The 19,168-nt window shown below is 37.3% G+C and overlaps 1 protein-coding gene across 3 annotated transcripts in view; it reads right to left on the bottom strand.

Moving 5' to 3' along the window:
* Positions 1-10,611: 10,611 nt before the first annotated feature.
* LOC121873236 (histone-lysine N-methyltransferase, H3 lysine-79 specific-like) overlaps positions 10,612-19,168 on the bottom strand; it is a 50,706-nt gene continuing 42,149 nt past the window's right edge. For all 3 annotated transcript variants that reach the window (XM_042376618.1, XM_042376628.1, XM_042376639.1), the window contains one exon: positions 10,612-18,729. The gene's annotated coding sequence lies outside the window, so the exon portion shown is untranslated. The remainder of the gene's footprint in view (positions 18,730-19,168) is intronic.

The raw sequence follows: 19,168 nt of genomic DNA, 5'->3' as shown, positions 1-19,168 counted from the left end.
AAACAAAAAATTGTTTGGAATGTTTATACTACAAAATTTGTAGTAGGGACAGCCAATATCCATTTAATTAGTTATGTGCTTAGTAATATTTATATATTCAAAGTATTATTACTGTGTTGCACAGTAAAGCACAATTAATTATCTAATAATATTTATTTACAGTCGAGAAGGTTGGGCAACTACAGCTGGCTGCCTCCCGTTGGCTTGGGAAGTGGGAACAGTGGGAAGCTGGCTTAGCTCGCCCTAGGCCTTTTGGCATGCCCCAACCAGTGACGTCACAACCAACCAGAGCTTTTCGCAGTCACGTGACTTTTTAGCAACTTTAACCCATATTTTATTTATTTGGGGACCAGTTTATTTTAAAATGTCATTACCATAGTGAATTTAAACGTTTTCTTTATCCGTCAACTCGTCCATTATTCCGCAACTCCGACAAAAGATTGAGGCATCAAAAAGATTTTTTGTTGTACCAGTTAAAAACAAAATACTGTATACTGTTTTGTCATTGACAATGAAATATTATAGAAAAACTGTGAAGTCTACTGATTGTAACTCCCATTTAAGGTGTTGACAAAACTTTTTAAAGGGTTGTAATGCCGAGGCATAATTTGGTACAGTATTGTATTGTTTGTAAACTAGGTGTTTTGATTATTTTCTCTCCCGAGCAGTAGTTATTTTGGCAATTTAGGGAGATTTTCAATTCAATTTCAATTGTTTGTTCCTTGATAGAGGAAGCGGGATCCTTGTGTTGTCACTAGGTACCCCTGTACAATAACACCAGAAGCATCTGGCAAGTGTCACAAGTATATACAGTATAAATATTATAAAGGGGCTTACTAAAGCCTAAGGAAAGAAGGATATTCCTTTAACACATAATCAATGTTATTTACATAATATCTGGCCAGTATGGGGAGGATCATCGTGTCTCCGTCAGGGGGTCGTGCAGTGGTGGTCCAGCAGGCGTCACGGAAGCATTGTGTGTGGGGACATCTTAGGAGGTAGTGGATAAGGGTGCTGCTGTCGGGTCTTCTGCATAATGCACAAGAGCGTTGCTCAGGGGATGCGGAGATACTAATCTCCCAAGAAAAGTCATACCCAATGATGATACGGGCAGCAATCACGTCCCCTTTCCGCGACCCTTTCCCATAGACATACGAGAAGTCAGGAAGTTTACGGAGGACATAATAATAATAATAATAATAATAATAATTAACGGTTTATTGAAAAAGTTCTGCAGCCCGAAGGCTGAAAATATACATTGGACATAAATGACTTATTACATACAGTACAGTGGTGGTTTAACAAAAGTCTTCATTAGAGAAAGGCAAAGGAACATACAGTGAACATACAGATTAATGTAGGTGTTGAAAAGCAAACACGTAGTGTAGTAACTCCCTCCCAGATGGTGTTAGGAGGAACTCACGTGGCGTAGTAGTTCCCTCAGATGGTGTTTTGAGGGACCTGGCGTGGTGTAGTAATTCCCTCACAGATGGTGTTATGAGGAGCCTCACGTGGTGTAGTAATTCCCTCACAAATGGTGTTTTGAGGGACCTCACGTGGTGTAGTAATTACCTCACAGATGGTGTTATGAGGGACCTCACGTGGTGTAGTAACTCCCTCACAGATGGTGTTATGAGTGGCATCTCATGGTGGACGAATTCCCTCACAGATGGTGTTATGAGGGGCCTGACGTGGTGTAGTAATTCCCTCACAGATGGTGTTATGAGGGACCTCACGTGGTGTAGTAATTCCCTCACAGATGGTGTTATGAGGGACTTGACGTGGTGTAGTAATTCCCTCACATATGGTGTTATGAGGGACATGACGTGGTGTAGTAATTCCCACACAGATGGTGTTATATGAGTGAGGTGTGGTCTCAGGCCTTCCTATCGTAGATGGATTAACACATCGCTGGTTGTTGTTGGGTCTCACGGGCCGTTATCACTGGGTGCCTGGGACCTCACTGTGTGAAGGTTAACTTGGGTACGACTGTTACTGTTGAGTTGTTCTCACTGACTTAAGCACTGTTCACCACTGTTCACCTCTGTTTAACACTGGTTCCATTCCTTTCCTAAATGAAATTGTAACTTCTGGCGAGAACTTGTTGATATTCCGGTGGGGAGGAGGGTTCAGGGGAGGGGGTTGGTATGGGCCAACTTAACAGTCTCGGAGCAGCCAGGTACGTCTTGACCCTTCGGTGGTCGGGGCGGGGAGTCCAGGGGGATGGCTGCTTCCCGAGCTTCTCTCTGTTTGCGGCCTTAAACCATCGATCAATCAATCGAAGGTCATTCTACTCAACGCTCTCAAACAGACAAGACCTCCTCTCAACAAGCTCCTCACCACACAGCAACTCCCTAGCACTGCATTGCACACACACACACACACACACACACACATATATATATATATATATATATATATATATATATATATATATATATATATATATATATATATATATATATATATATATATATATATATATATATAGAGAGAGAGAGAGAGAGAGAGAAAGAGAGAGAGGGGAGGATAACTTATATAACCTCTTTTTACCCTCTCATACACACCACAGAAAACATGAATTTGACCCCTCCTCCCTTACAAAAATGGCAATAATCAAACTACAAACAGCAGATTCTCTGAGGTTTGGGCATCAAAAAGATTTAACTTCATTAGCAATTGGAAACCCAGACACTCCATAAGGGCCAGACAGATTCGTACTTGGTTCATTCTTACTGGCAGACTCAACACTCATTTATATGACAAGTTTTACTAACAATAAATACTGTTGAAGCTTTTAACATCACTCACAAGGGCTCTTGAATGTTTCATTTGTAATCAGACATATCTAATACGATATAATAGTACGGGGTTCTCTCAATTTCAAATCTCCGAACATGGTTTGAGCTCTGAAAAAAATAAGTTTCGGAGACACATGACCTTGAGAGAAAACGGTGGGCTCAGGCGTCCTGAAGTGATAAGAAAACGGACGCCTCCGATGGGGGACTCAATACAGAAGGCATAGCTACATGCTTTATGGGCTACTGAGCGTAATATAAATCGTCTAATTTTATGTTAACTAACATGTACGACCATGGTCATTACAATTCAGGGTGGTATGAGTACATTTATCCCATTTACCAAAACGTTCACTTTACAATCATGGATTGATCGCTCCTGCTCTCGTGCATGCAGGGAGAGAGATAGGGCATATCAAGCTATGAAACGATCTCCTTCTCCTATTACCCGCTCCTCTTTCATTACTTCTAGGAATCGTTGTAAGGCTATTATTCTTCGTAGGGCCAAGCGGAATTTTATAAAAAAAAAAGGCAGACCGCTGTCCTGACTAACTCTTCCTCTAGTAAATCCTTCTGGTTAACCAAAACATCTGTAATAACTTCTGCACTCCTTTTCCGACCTGATAACTCTATAGCCAACTCTCCCCCTGATAAAGCCAATCTCTTTGGCACCTTACTCTCCTCTAATTCCACATTAGACAATTCCAACTCTATCCCTCCTACTGAACCTATGCATTTTCCTATAATCTCCACTCGTAGGGTTGCTGGTGTGTTATCCAGGTTGGATGTGATTTGCCGAGGCTCTGGCCCCTGTGCTTGCTCGCCTCTTTTGCCTTTGCCTCAAAACCCAAACTTTTCCTTATTTTGGAAGCATGCCTTGGTTCAGCCCATCCCAAAGTAGGGCGACTATTATAATCCCTCTAATGCCCATATTATTAAACATCTTCCCTCTCTGACAAAGAGTCTTCTTGAAGGGATTGTTCTTTCAAGCGGTATTTTTAATTGCTCGAACCTTTTCCCCTTCGTGTGGGACCAAATAGAGTAGGTCTGGTAATACCAAAAACTATGATAAGAAAGACAGAAAAGCAAGGCAAAAACCAGGTAAGCCACATAGCATATAGTTGGCTGTGGGATCAACAGATGGTGTTTGTGTGCAAGGAGTGAATCATCTGAACCAAAGACTATAATAAGATTATAGTCTTTGTTCTAAAACAGTGGTTCTCAGTGGGATCCACTTGGAACTCTGGGGGCAGAATTTTAAGTCCAAGGGAGGAATTGAGGAGGATTATGTATAGTTTTCTGTGTGATGGCTCTCAAAAGGCAACTCTCTGGAAAGGTTCATTGCTCTGTACGACACCTTGTTGGACTTTGGTGGGGACCGTGATGACTATCAGTTCTTGAAATCCAGTGAATCCAAGGCCTTGATTTCATATCTTGCAGATATTTTGGTAAACTGAATGCTTTAAATAAGGAACTGCAGGGTAAACAAAAAAATTATTTTTATCTGCAAAACCAAAATCTGTGGTTTTATAAACAAACTGAACTTTTGGAGGACCCAGATCTTGAAGAATAATCTGTCCCAATTCACGCATCTCGGCAAATGTGAACCATCGAATGATGTCCTCCGAATCATTTCTGAACATCTTTCCAACCTGCATGTTGAGTTGAATGACAGATTTACCAATCTCAAACAATTTAACATTCCCTCTTGGATTACTCAGCCATTTCTTTTTAATTGCAAAAATAATGAGTGTGGCTATGGACTATGATCAGATCGATGAGTTGATGGACTTGCAAAACAATTTTTTTTTTTTATTATTATTTATTGGGCACTCCCCTACATCCTTGTGTAAGGTGAAGTGCAGAAGCGTTTACAGTGCCCAACAGGGAAGCATGCTAATTTCATGCTTGCCTTTATGTCTTATGAGTTAAGGGCGTAGAAGCCTGAAGCGTCAAGGGCATGAAGCCTGAAGAGTCAATGGTTTATGTCATCAAGTTATTGGAAGCTCCAACAACTTGTCCCTGAATACGAATTCGCAACTTTCGATTTACACTGGGTACCTACTTTACTGCTAGGTGAACAGACACTAATGGGGGCTAGGAAGTACAGGTATGTCCAAACAACTTCCACCGGCCTGGGAATTGAACCCGTGACATCTAGCTTGCGAAGACAAGAGCGGTACCACTCTACCACCAGCACCCTCTTGCAAAACAATGACAGTGTGAAACCGATCCATGCCTCAAAAAAACAACTGACGTGGCTGGAAATCCAAGTCGGTGTCAAATATAACAAATTAGCTATGGAAGCCCAGTAAGTACTTCTGCCATTTCCGACCATATTCTTGGTTGAATATGCCTTCAGTGAAGCCATGCTTCACCTTTCGAGAGCAGTCCGAGTGTGAATTTGGTTCATACAGCTGCGAGTTACGGGCAAGCACGTGTTCACATGTGAACGAACTCGCAGACAGTAGTTGTCCGACAGTAGACATGAACTATCTGACAGTTACTCTCAGAACCAGGTCCACTTGATAGGAGTGCTGTTGACAGTAATTTACTCTCTAGTGGACATGTGCCTTTACTTTACTAAGTATTACCAGGTAAAATTGCTAGTATGAGACCCAGGGTGGGGTCAATGCATCTTTGGTTGACTGTACTGTACCAAGAAAATGGGTCATGAATATAAACTTTTGGTAAAAACAATTGAGAATTTTATTCTGAACAATGGATACAATTTTACAGACATCATAGATAAGAACCAAATACATGTACTGTACTCCTATTCATGTCTCGGCTGTCTTCCTGTCAGAGGATGGATGCCTAAATTATTTTAACTGATAAAATTGTATGGTTTAATAAAATCCTTTTAATTAATTTTTTTGATAATTTACATTAAAAAGTTTTTAATCCTTTATAAGCATCAAACACTGACAGGGAAAGAACTTGAAAGTCAGGAGTACAATACAAAAAGGTAATTTTACATTAAGTACAGGTAGGGCAAATTGTTTGTACTTACAGTCATGATCCCACAAGTGAGTAAACCACATATGGACACATGAGGGTAAATGATCAAAAACTGGACACTATAAATACATAATTAAAATACCAAAGAATTTATGTAATTCCATGAGACTTAATCTTCATGTCCCCCCAAGTTCCTCTTGATCTTACTGTACAATGGGTAATGCCTAATAATAAATTCCTGCTAGTGTCCAGGTTCTGAAGATTTACTCCATCACTGGCTGGTAATAAACAATACTCATTTTGTCTGAGGTGGTTTTCCAATGCTCTTATCTTATTCAGCCTCATACTTACTTGACCTGAATGATAATAAATCTACTGTATATACAAGTTCCTGCTACTGTAAACAGCAGTTTGAACTCGCCAAGCCCTTACTGTAAGAATATGTCATTTGAAATTAGTGGAGCACACAGCTTCTAAAAAGTGGATGGATCACATTTAAATTACAGCATTTGATTCTGGAAGAAAACAGATGTGCTATTAATCATCCCTATTTTGTAAACCATCAATGTAGTCACTTGTGAGTAGACATCATCCCCACAGAATATAGATGTAACAAGGCTTGTAGCCCTCATAGCAAACATCCACTAGCGTAGAACACGCAGAATTAGCTAGAAAGACCATGTGACTGAAAATGCTGACAACTGTAAAGTTTCTAATACTTGAAGGAGGTGATGAAAGTAAATTTCTTTTTGTAGTGCTTTTGCATCAGTATTTCATTTTGTCATTCTGTAGGGATGAAGTGTAACCAGACTGGAATTATGTGACTTGGTTAGGGTTTACTTCCACAAAGTACTGATTATATATATAAAAAAAAAAAAAAAAAAAAAAAGCCTTTGTAGGACCCAATTGAGACACTAAATTGACAATCTGGTTACAGATGTACACAGCCCAAGCCAGCCAGGTTATAAAAACCGTATGCTGGTCTTTATACATGTACTGTACAAAGGTACAATTATGTACACAATGTACTCATTACTGTGACTTGATAAAACCCATGAGGAGTAACTGGCAGTAGCAGGGGCATTAGAACACACAATGAGATCAATGATTGTGACCAGCAACACAACAAAACACTATTTTACACTATGTACAATGCTGCCCATCATGCCTTCCTATCAGTTGCCTGAGCAGTGAAGATTTTTAATATATTATCTACATATTCTCTTTGAGAGATAAATCCATGCTGCAACCTTCATGAGTATGAAGTGCTCTCTGGCAGTTTCTTCTGTAGATATAAGTTAAATTGTTTGGAATAGTTTTTTTATGTTACACATATAAGTTGCATTAATATGTACCAGACTGCTGACAGAAAGGCCATCAAGGCATGGAGCTCTTATGAATGGCAGTGAAAAAGAGGTATAAAAATCAGTCATGTATATTTTACATTATATCAAAAGGTTGCATCCAAAGACGACCACCTTGTCTTTTGTCACAGTAGAGCAAGTTGCACTTCTACATCCCACTATACACAACTACACCCAGTCATCGCATATTCATACTCTTTAGGAAAAGCCTCAGTCTGACTGGTGCTGATGCCCAAAGTTACGAAAAGCTGCAACCTGACTGGTGGTGATGCCCACATATTGACATCCCAACATTCACAGTGCAGCTCTGTTTCAATAGATGGAACTGGTAATCACCATACAAGCTAAGATTTACACTAATGATCACTGGCTGCATTACCACTTCTACTTAAAATTCTACAATACACATAATTTAACAAATCATAATTGGGGTACATGATAATTAACATTTTCAACACAGTAAACAAATTCATGAATATCACAAATAAAACTAGAAATCTGGAGAGGATTATAGTTTGAAGGGGAGATAGGAATATGGCAAACTGTAAGAAAAAAAAAGAAGAAGTGTTTTAAAGGTATAGTTTGTGCCTTCCTCTGTATACCATGGCTAGCACTGAAGAACATCAATCTCTGTACAACAATCTAGTAAGTTATCCATCACATCAATTCATATTACACACTAAGGTCCACCTCCTCTTAAATAACATAAATGATATACAAAATAAATTAAAAAAACACACTGGACTAACATACACACACTTCAGTTAATGTTATGGCAGTAATAAACTCTCTACCAACACAAATCTAGTAATAACTTCCACTTCTACAATGGATGGCTCACACTCACCCTAATCATGCTAGATGCTAATAAAATAAAATCTTGTAATACATGTTCATTAACACTGATTAGTTAATTACTTTAGTGGTTAAGAGTAGGTACAGCTAAGGTGAGACGCAGGGAAGTTCCCCAGCTCCCGGCACACTAAATTAGCGGCAGTGTAGGTAGAGTACAGCTAAGGTGACACACGGGAAAGTTTCCAGCTCCAGGTGCTCTATGTCTGTCACCTACCTCGAGTTTTTTTTTTTGACACTTGTGACTAGACTCAGCCACTTGGTATCACTATGTCTCAATGTATTCATAGAAAAAATAAATTTTGTATAATAACACTGCCTTAACTCAATCTCTAAATCGTGTCTGCCAAATGACTAAATGTCAAAGATATATGGAAAATTTGGTGATAAAGTATATAAAACATCACACTTGTGGATATAATGTACTATAATTTATTCTTACTTGGTGTGTAATTGGACCTACTTCCTTAACACATTAAACAGATACAGTATATTAGTTTCATATCTGAATTTAATCTTGAAAACTTCGACCCCTTGTGACTTCCCTCCTTACTGAAGCGTGATGATCTATTATGCAATGATTATAATTATATGTAGCTATATTTTTTATACACCCAAGTCTGTACCAACATAAAATAATCTGAGTATGGTAATATAAATTTAAAAGAGGGGAGCCCAGTGGGAATAAAAATACCAGCAACATCACTTGATCCAGGGGATGATGATTCAACATGGTAAGTCAATATAATATTTGGTGCACTTTTCTCAAATCTTCTGATGGTATATCATAATGGGTTTCTTGTTATACAAAGCTCCATGTACAGTAGATGCCAAAAATGTGATTGAATTTAGGTGCAAATGTTTTTAAGAATTGAAACCACTGTAAATAAATACAACCACTAATGGAATACAAATAAGAAGTACAGTAAGTCCACGTATAACTTTGGCCCGCTTAACGTTGTTTTGGTACTACGTCGCTAATCTTTAGATGCCCAAAATTCATTTAACGTCCCAATGACTCGGTACAATGTCGTTTTGCGTCGTCACGGACTACTTTTTACGGAGCATCACCTGCTCTCGGCTCGGCAGTCTCAGTGACTCGCCACCCTCCTCCTCTTCACTACCCACCACATACACGCGCTCTACCACCTCCGCCCATCGGTGAGTACCAATACAAACTTAGTACAGTAGTTGTATATGTATAGTGCACTATTTTCTATAGAAATGGCAACAATTTTCTGTATATGTAATGTATTTCATGGGGCAAAGGGAGGCTCAGGAACGTAACTCCCGTATTTATCTATTTCTTATGGGGAAAATTGATCAGTTTAACGTTGTTACGTCACATTTTTAGGAACATAACCCCAACGTTAAGCGTAGGACTTACTGTATAATGATAAATCTCTCAAATCCCTGAACCCCTTCACTATGAGGAAGTGGGATGCTACATTTAATATTTTATTTTATAAATTCCAGACATTTTTATTCAGCTCAGAGGCAAAAACCATACACAGAGTTAAATCTAAAAATTTCATTTGAACTGGATATTAAGAAGGTAATTTTAAATTGAAATAAGGGCAGGAGTTGGTCATTTCTGAAGCTACTCACATGTTTACTTCTTTGGGTTGTGGTGCTAATTACTTTATCTTCTTAATAATAGCATCTAATGAATGATAATGGCATTAAGTTGAGCATGAGGGTGAACTTCACTTATACCTGTACTTAACACCACTCTACCTATCCTCATGTTTTGTATTATGCAATACTTTTAATTAACTGGCTTCATCTGTACAGTTGATCTATTCTCTGATTCACCAGTTATTTATACTGTACTTTAGTACAAAGGCATAAAGGTCTGATTTAAAGCAGTGCTATAAACTACAAATTTCTCTTAAATATTTTTAATAAAAATTGAAATAATTAAAGTTTTATGTTTATCTAAATAAATTTAAAAGAGTAAATATAAGTAAGAAATAATGCTGAAACAAAATCATGAACAGCAATATGTCTTGTATTTTAAAATACAAATAATACCAAGAGATGGTCCAGCCTTTGGGACTATGTTATCCCAGAATCTATAAGAGGTTTATACAGTGTGTTTCTCACTAAATTTTGTACATGAAACAATGATATAAATAACACTATTTGGCACACACTTTTTAAATAGGCTGAGAGTTGCAATGCATAAATTCTTGGCCTAATTGCCACCATGAGAGCATTGCAATCCTAATATACTGCAACTTTTTGTTGCAAGAATTTTCCAAACACTTAAAAAAGGGTAAAATTTTAGTATAAAGCCATACTGTATTATTACATTTTGAGAATATAGAAACATCACAGACAGGTGACTACTACGGTCACTTCATCTTCCCTAAGTAATGCAGTATAAAAGGCTTGCAATATTAATGTTACCAAATAAAATTACAATCAAAATGACTCGTATAAGAGCACTTCAGCCAGTTTTATTCAGTCAGTACTCAACCCTAAAAATGTAAAAATGTGGCAGCAAGAGCTTGATGCCTCTCAAGGCACCTCAGCTCAGTCTCTGAGCCAATTACATCAACTATCACACAAAACACCAGTCAAGCAACATCTATTTTATATCCACCAACCTTTGGAGAATTCATTAGTCAAAAAGTATACAAACAACTTTATTATTTTTTATATAAAAGTAATTGTAAAAAAATACTAAGTCCATTAAGATGGGGCAGTAAGGTACTTCAACTGTGTGAGAAAATCTAACAAATGAGACTAATAATTTTATCTAATCCCTTCTACTGCTTCTCTATTAAGCAGTAATGTGAATCAATATACTGTACCTTAAAATGAATGCATCTACATGAACCACAACACTTGAATGTCTCACAACTAATGAATTTGTATACTCATTCACTAACATTGTCATATACAATTTTCTTAAGTGTGGTTTAATACGAGTTGCCATTTGGTATTTTTCATTACCAAATTGGGGCATATTTGGTAATGAAAAATCCATTTGATATTACCTCATTTTGGTAAAGAACTCAGCCAAATTTGGTGATGATCAGTTTTGTTAGTAAAATTTTTAATATAATTATAGTATAAGTATATAACAATTTTAGTATTTCTTTTTCTTATCTTTGGTTCATAAGATGTCTCCAAACTTTACTTTCTGTGGGTATTATCAGGCTTTTGTTTGTAAATTTCTTTTCTTAACCCGATTAGTATCTGTCTACATACCTAAATTATGTTACCGTTTCTTTCTCATCGCACTAATGATTTCAATGACAGTAAGGGTTGCTTATAATTATTTTCCTAGCTTTATAGAGCAAACCAATGTCAAGATTTAGTTATAAAATGTGAACTGGAAGATTAAGCGGTTCTAGTTTTTGGGACAGTGTTTAAGTTAGCACATTACAGTACTTCTGATCAAAACAAAGACAATGACATTTAAATTACAGTTTTGCCTATACCTATAACTGTATATGATTAATGCAAATCATAGAAAGATTATCAGTACTGTCACGTATCGAGACATCGCTTATGGAAAATTGCTCAAACACGTGAGATGCGACCCCCCCCAGACGCCAACTACTGTATGTCGCTGCCAACCACCTCCCAGATGTTATGTGTTGCAAAACATTCAGCCACTCATCAATTAGAATAAAAAAATTACATCACACTACAGCCGCACGGTTCTGGCCCACGCCCCAATTAGAGCGACAGTTGAGAAATAGTGCCGATTGACTGCAGTGAGAAGGTTGTCACAAACACTATGTTGAAGTGGAAAGAGATCTATGAATCAGGAAGAGTTTACCATTCTGAGTGGGAAAAAGAATACCCTCGGGTTTTCAAGGTTAAAGATGGAACACAGCAAGCATATTGTAAGCTGTGCACCAAGGGTTTGCAACAAAGGAAAGCAACACTGAAAGCTCATGCACATTCAAAGAACACAAGCAATGCATCTCCTCCATCAGCTCGACTAGAGTGTCCGTGTTCCAAAGTTACAGTAAGGAACGGGATCCCAGTGATAGACTTCAAGTGGAATTACAGCTTGCAGTTGCTGTCTGTTGCCATTGCCAGAGGCAGCTGTACATCATTTAGGTAAGATTGTGAAATACAAAGGAGCTGGCAGTACACTCGAAAACTTGTGACTTCATCGTACAAATGTTCCAAGTTAATTCCAAAAGTAATTTCACTTTCACTTGAGGAGGAATTGAAAGAGAATCTACAGACATTGTAAGCGAGTAAATAGCGACTGCATTTTTGGAACTCGTACATGTAATTAATAGATTGATTGATTGAGTGTTGTAATTTCATACCTAGTGATGCAACAGCTATGGTCACATGTCACCGAATTAAATTGAAAGCTTAAGACTAAAATCAAATAATGCAAGGTAAAAAAACATAAATAACAAATAGCATAAAACTCGTAAAAAACATTTAAACGTTAAGAGATAAAACTCAAAGCTTGTGCAGAAGGCCGGCTTCCTCCAAGAAGGAAAGGGCGCCCCCTCCCAACACCAAAGAGAGACTGTAAGACCCGTCTTCCCCCAGCACTGGGAGAGGTTACTTAAGACGAAGATATCTGAGACGGGCACTCCACCAGGTGTCAAACAGTCAATGGGACCAGGCAGTCATCACAATGGGGAGGAGGCACCCTATCCATAAAAAAACCATGAGCCAGTCATGTGTAGCCAATGCGGAGGCGGGCCAAAGCAGTCTCCCAGAGGCATGACAGTCCCTGATATCCCCAGACACCCAAAGCAGGGTGGATGTCCCAAAGCTTGTTTGCTCCAACAGCATCTCACCTACATTGCCAACTCGAACAGATGGCAGCTCTTATTACTGGCTTCATATCAGAAGCAAGTAGAGGGGAATGATGTGCCACAGGGTGAGCAGCTGTTTTTGCCACAGCATCAGCTTGCTCAGTCCCCTTCTCCCCCACATGGGCCAGAACCCAGCAAAACTGACTTTCCAGCCCCAATGTTGGATGAGAAACAGCCACTATAAAATAGCTATAACTAAGGGATGGGGTGATGAGACACTAGCTAAGGCCTCGAGAGCACTGCGAGAAACACTAAAAAAAATTAAATTGCTTTGAGGTTATGTAAAAATAATCTTGAGTGAAAGTAAAACACCTGAAAGCTTTGCCGCAGTAAAAATAGATGCATGTTGGAATCCATCGTGAGAATACAGACGTCGTTGTTAATGACTGGGAAATGTTGTAGATGTGAAAATCACAAATAGTATATACTAATCCAAAAATTCTTGGGCAACATATGATGTGGATGGGGGTGATGAGAAATTGGCTGCAGTGTGTAAATAAAATGCCAAATTTGTGGACCAGTATTATTGATCAGCACGTCACCATCGATGGCAAGGTGAGCGATATTTTGTCTATATGTTTAACTGGGTAAAGTTTGATTTTGTAATGAAAAGTCTGATTATGGTAATAAATATTGAGGAATCTGGTTATGAGTGCAAACTCAAACCTAGCAACCCTGGTGTGATCATTCCTCTTGTACCTTCGTCTACCAATACCTGTACTTTAATCAATCATTCATCATACATTTCATTTGTTGATTCTGCAACTGTTGTCTTTGCTCTCATTTTCCTCTGACATAATCTATACTGATCTTCCACCTTACTTTATACTGAACTGTACTCGTGTGCTGTCAGCACATACCAAGGTGTCCCGAGTGGAAAAACAACATTCATCCCAGGGAAAGTTGGAGAAGAATTCTTGCAAGGATTGCTAGTTTACCCTCCGATAGTGCCATAGTTAGCATTTAGAGGAGGGTGGGGGAGGTGGTCGTGCCCAGTCTGACTTAAGGGTCGTTTATCACCTGTTACAGACTAAGGGAATTTCATTTTTGTCTGACTTCCCTTATTTTAATTTGTGTTATGCTGGGTTGCCTAACTAAGAGATTCTGTAAGCTTGACCACATATATTTTAAGGGAAAAATAATCGTATGAAATTTTACAAAAAAGTTTACCGTTCTATAATTGCACTTTGTCCTTATTTTCTATCATATATGTTTGAAAATTGGTCCCTGCAATGACCACACCTACATTTTGTATTAATTACCAACATTTGACCTAACTGTTTTCTTTGCTGTGGCAAAGAAGCACTAAATAGGGGCAAAAAATATTGGGAAATTTGAAAATATCAAAAATTTTGCCAATACTAAAAAAAAATCGCATTTTGTTCCTGTTTATAAAGCAATCTTCATTTTTAATATCGACTGAAAAATAAACAAATAGTGCTCTTTCAAAAGATAACTTTAGTTTTGAGATACGGCCCATTTTCTGTGGAAGTATGGTTCTATTACGTATAGTTGTCAGTATGGCACTGTTATGGCAAATACAGTACAGTTTTTCTAAGGGTATAAACATGTTTTATTGTTTTATTATAATTTTCTGCAGTAGTTAGGGTATACATTTTATTGAACTGCCATGTGGCGCCGAGGTAGCAGCCATCATGATCTAGTGTGCTGCAGAGGTGAGGGTGGTGACGCTTGGTCCTTCTATAGTACTCTTCTTTGTCTTTCTTTATGTTCCCGTTCATGCCTCATCAACTCCCGTCAAAAAGACATCTTCTTAGAGCACTTGGACATGCATGTACAATAAAGCAACAGGAATATTGTAAAAAAAAAATAGCTAGAGATAGGCAGGGGGCTCTCGAGCAGAGGCGCGCAGGTCAACTCCCTCTGACAGTCGCAAAGACACTGCTTTTCCTCATTGCTAACTAGCCAAGTTGGAGACGTTGCCATTCAGTCTAGATAGTTGTATTGGGGAAAAGAAAAAAAAAAAAAAAAAAAATAGCACATTAGATACATAATAATGATAAAACTACAGCAATTAGAAAACAGATTTTTGCAGGGCTGGGGGGTTCAATATTGGGTTATATAAATATATTATTTTGATGGGGAAAAATTGCCATATGACAACCAAACTTTCACAAAGCATGGAGATGACCTTAGGCCAGACTCGAGTATTTTTTTCTGCATTTCGATATTTTTTTCGTTGTGTTAGGCAGAGTTCGCCCTGAATAGAAATACTGGAAGATTGTGATCAGAAGACCCTAAGGTGGCAGAAATTTAGTATGAATAGTGTGAGGGGTTAGAGGTAAAACAAAGATCAAGAATGTAATTAAGTTGATCATGTCAATCTGGAAAACTTGTAGGGTGTTTAACCCTTTCGCTGCATTTCCCGCACTTGCCATTTTATTCTGGCTACCGCCAAACGATTTTATTCAGCTTGGGGTAATCTCCCGTAGCCAAAGGGTTATTTATTTGTTCCAGACCATTAAGTATGGACATAAAATCTATCATTCAATCTTAACATCAACCTTATACAAAACCAGTCACTTCATTCATTCATTCATTCTTCAGGTATTCTCTATCATTCCTCACTTTATTCAATTAATAAAAATTTGTGAACCTCACTCGTGACATTTCTACTGGTTCTCAAACTAGTGATCTTCATATCTAACCCAGAGGCTACCAAAGGCATGGGGTAAGCAGCTATAATTACAAATAAATTATCAAAGAATTTGTGTGAGTCAAAAAGCTGTGATAAAAACAAACAATAAAAGCTCATGTTAAATGAAATGTTAAGAAAGTAACCTGATACTATCACAGCATTACACACATAAAGCTATTTAATTTGTTTTGAGAAATGCCCTCTTGCCCTATCAAAATGGAGTTGTGAAGCATATACACTATTTAAAAAAGATAAAAACAAATGTCTACACATGTTGGGAAATTCACTAAGTAGCCCCTCCCTTAGCACTCTCATATTCACATAACAAAATAATTGGCTCATTGCATCAACACCAACCAACCACAGAAGTGACTATATGAATGACAAAAGCTCCTTACAGATAATTTCTAAATATGTAGTGATGATTTCTTGATTTCTAAAACTGACCTGATAAAAACAAAACTTGGCAGACTTGCATAAAAGTTGAGTGATTTAACTGATGGAGAAGCTAAGGCCAACAAACATATCAACAATATTGTGTACCACGAGCTAGTGACTTCAACAAGAGATGGCAGGAGCAGCAACACTCACCACCAGCTGTGCTCCTCCATTACAAATGTTTCCTGCATTAATATTATCACACGCTGATCAAATCATACACTGAGGTAAAACAGAAACTAAATAAATAGTATATAAATAGAATTGAGCATATTTAAATAAATCCTGAAAGATTTTAAATGAACCACAGCACCACATACATATCTGATCATCCAATGTAAAAATCTTTTATCTATGTAAGGTTAAAAATTACCATTAAGAACATACAATTTTGAGTCAATCTAAAATTGAGATGAAAATATAAAATAATTTGTAAATATTAAAGTAAATATGGCAATTAACAAAATGTTGCTTTGTCAGGTTGTGATGCACTTTAGAACTAACATTTGAGGTTTGTTTGTCTGAAGTAGCAGAATTTTAAAAAATTTCTTGGCTAACCAACATTCATTAAATGGAATATTATTTGCATCAACAAAATTTACTTTCATTGATAACATTCCACTGACAAAATGAGCACTAGAAGTTAATTTTTCTTCTAATTCTTCAACTAATAATCTACTGGTTTTGTCCCATACTGTATTAGAATTATAGTTGTCTAGTTACTTCTTACTCTGATGCTCACCTCTACAAGTATATTTTGCTGGAGAACTAATAACAACAAATTGCCATTAACTCACCATGCTGTTTAACAATAATAACAACTGACGTGATAACCTGTTATTCTTATATACAGGTACAGTACTTAAAAATCTATTAAAATAGTACAATAAAGCTTTGGTTAAAAAAATCTTGTATCTAAAAGTAGTGCAGTAAGACTTGACTTACAAGCATCACACTTGCAGCTGCAGCTATTACACTGGTGCCACACTAGCTCCAAGCCACCCCATTATTTCTTACAGACAAAGGAAATGCTATATGGATCCAGTGCAAATACATCTATAATCTACTGATTTCAATATCCAAGTTACTTTAAAAACATTGCTTTTCCATTGGTCCCTCTATTATTATATCTATTAAAATCTAGGAAGATATGAGGTTGGCAGTTCAATATCTATTTAATATTCAAACTTCTTTGAAATGAGTTCAATGAAATTCTTTATATTTATGTTATACCTAAATCAGAATGATGTACCTCAGATACCTAAAGTAAGCAAACTTAATGACTGTAACATTTATCAATGGAAATATGGTGCATGGTTCATTTGTTTAAGCTTTCAATGGCAGTGCAGTCATCTCACTAGAGTCCTTATGTGCTAATATCAGCCAGTGTAAGGATAGTAATAGTTTATCCCTGGTTCTTTTTAACATAAAATGTTACACATGATTCTTGCATATACTGTATGTAAAATGAGACTACCCTGCTTCTTGTTTAACATAGATAAACAAAATATTCCAAATGGTTCTGTTGTCAATGTTATTGAAACCCAGATTTTTTGCCATTATGGAAATAAAAAGTGTCCTGACACACTTATACTGTAACTGGTCACTGTCTGAAAATGCCACAATATGATCACAAAGTTGAGTCTGTGAAATAGTTTCCCATCTTGGAATAACATGTGCTAGTGACTTTAGTCTCCCCGAAATCATTCCATGACGAGTGTATTTACAATCGAACAGTTCCGCTGCCCTGAAAGTTCTCTGTTATATCCCTTCAAGTTTTGAGGAAGACCCATCAAAGAACACACCTGGTGAAGGAGGAGCAAGTAAAGTAAAAATTACAGATATAGACAATGAGTGAAATGCCGCAGTAGTCTTAGTAACAGCTGGGCCAGAGTGGGGTGAACACTCGGGTGATGAAACAAGACCCACAAAGGACCTATAAATGAAACCACCTAGATGATTCTGCAATACTGCACAGTACTGATATTAACATTTATTTCCGTATCATATATGAATCTGACTCAAGATTGTGCTAATTTTTTAGACACTGAAAAGATGCAAAAAATTCATACCCAGCACAAACTCCTGATTAAAACAATATTTATATCTATAAAATCTTAAGAAATGAAGAGCCAGCAGAGAAAAGCTAGTAAAAAAATTTTAATAACCTTTCTTGTTTAATTCCCCAGATATAATTTAGTTTAGCTTAAATCAGCCAATCTCATTTGGGTATCTCCTTCAAATAATGTTTAAAGTAAAATGAAATAAAATCCCTACCAGTTGAGCAGCCTGACAGCTTCCTGCATAAACTAATTGTCCAGCAGGTCAGAGATCTTGCATGAAACACCACATACTTATTCTTTGGCTTCTATCTCCAATGCTGGATACTTGAATGCCAGATATTCTATTGTAAAACTCTACTCGAGGCCCAGGACACAATCCACAAAATTAGTAATCATAATAAATTTAGCTAAAAAAAATAATAAATACAAGTATTGTATGATTAACCAGACACAGATGGTGGAAGTTGATGTAATGTAAGAGATGACATTCAACACTTCACTGATCCACCTCTTTTCAGTGAACATTCCAGCAGTGTTATCACCAAAGATCCCTTCCCTTGATAAATCAATTCTGCCATATTTTTTATCAATGTGGCTAAAACTTAATTTATAAATGAAAATTCTAAAATGAGGTAAGTGGAAATTTTTTTAAATGGAAAACCTGAATAGATGCAAGTAGACTCAGTGGTTTGAACCAGTTCCACTTGATGCTGCAACATTGTGTGATTTTGTAAATCCACACGACTGGTGTTGGTCATCACAGCTCATTTGCTCAACTCTGTCAAACTGAAAATTCAAATATAACTAATCAATTCAATGTTCAGGTGGATAACATTGAGAAAACTTAATACAGTAAAAGTACAAAAATCCGGATGCCAGAAATCCGGACCACCCGAGAATCCGGACTTTTGGAAAACTTAATTATTATTATTATTATTATTATTATTTTTTTTTTTAGTGGGCTTTTGTGTGTATGTGCGCATGCGTGAGCGCCACAGCTGCACAGCGACAACAAGCGACCACGTGGTCGCCACTTTAAAACGAGCAATCAAACTGTGACAACATACCGTATATACTTATCTATAACCCCCCCCCCCCTCGTTTATCGGTCGACCCTGATTTTTTGACCAAGAAATCGTTAATTTATGATATTCCTCGTTTATAGTTCGACCCACGTTTTTGAGGGTAAGGGAACAACAAAACCTTCAGTAAAAACGCTCTACGT

The sequence above is a fragment of the Homarus americanus genome, unplaced genomic scaffold, assembly GCF_018991925.1.
Source record: "Homarus americanus isolate GMGI-L3 unplaced genomic scaffold, GMGI_Hamer_2.0 scaffold55640, whole genome shotgun sequence".
In the NCBI taxonomy this organism is placed as follows: Eukaryota; Metazoa; Arthropoda; class Malacostraca; order Decapoda; family Nephropidae; genus Homarus; species Homarus americanus.
This window is presented reverse-complemented; position numbering and strand designations above follow the sequence as displayed.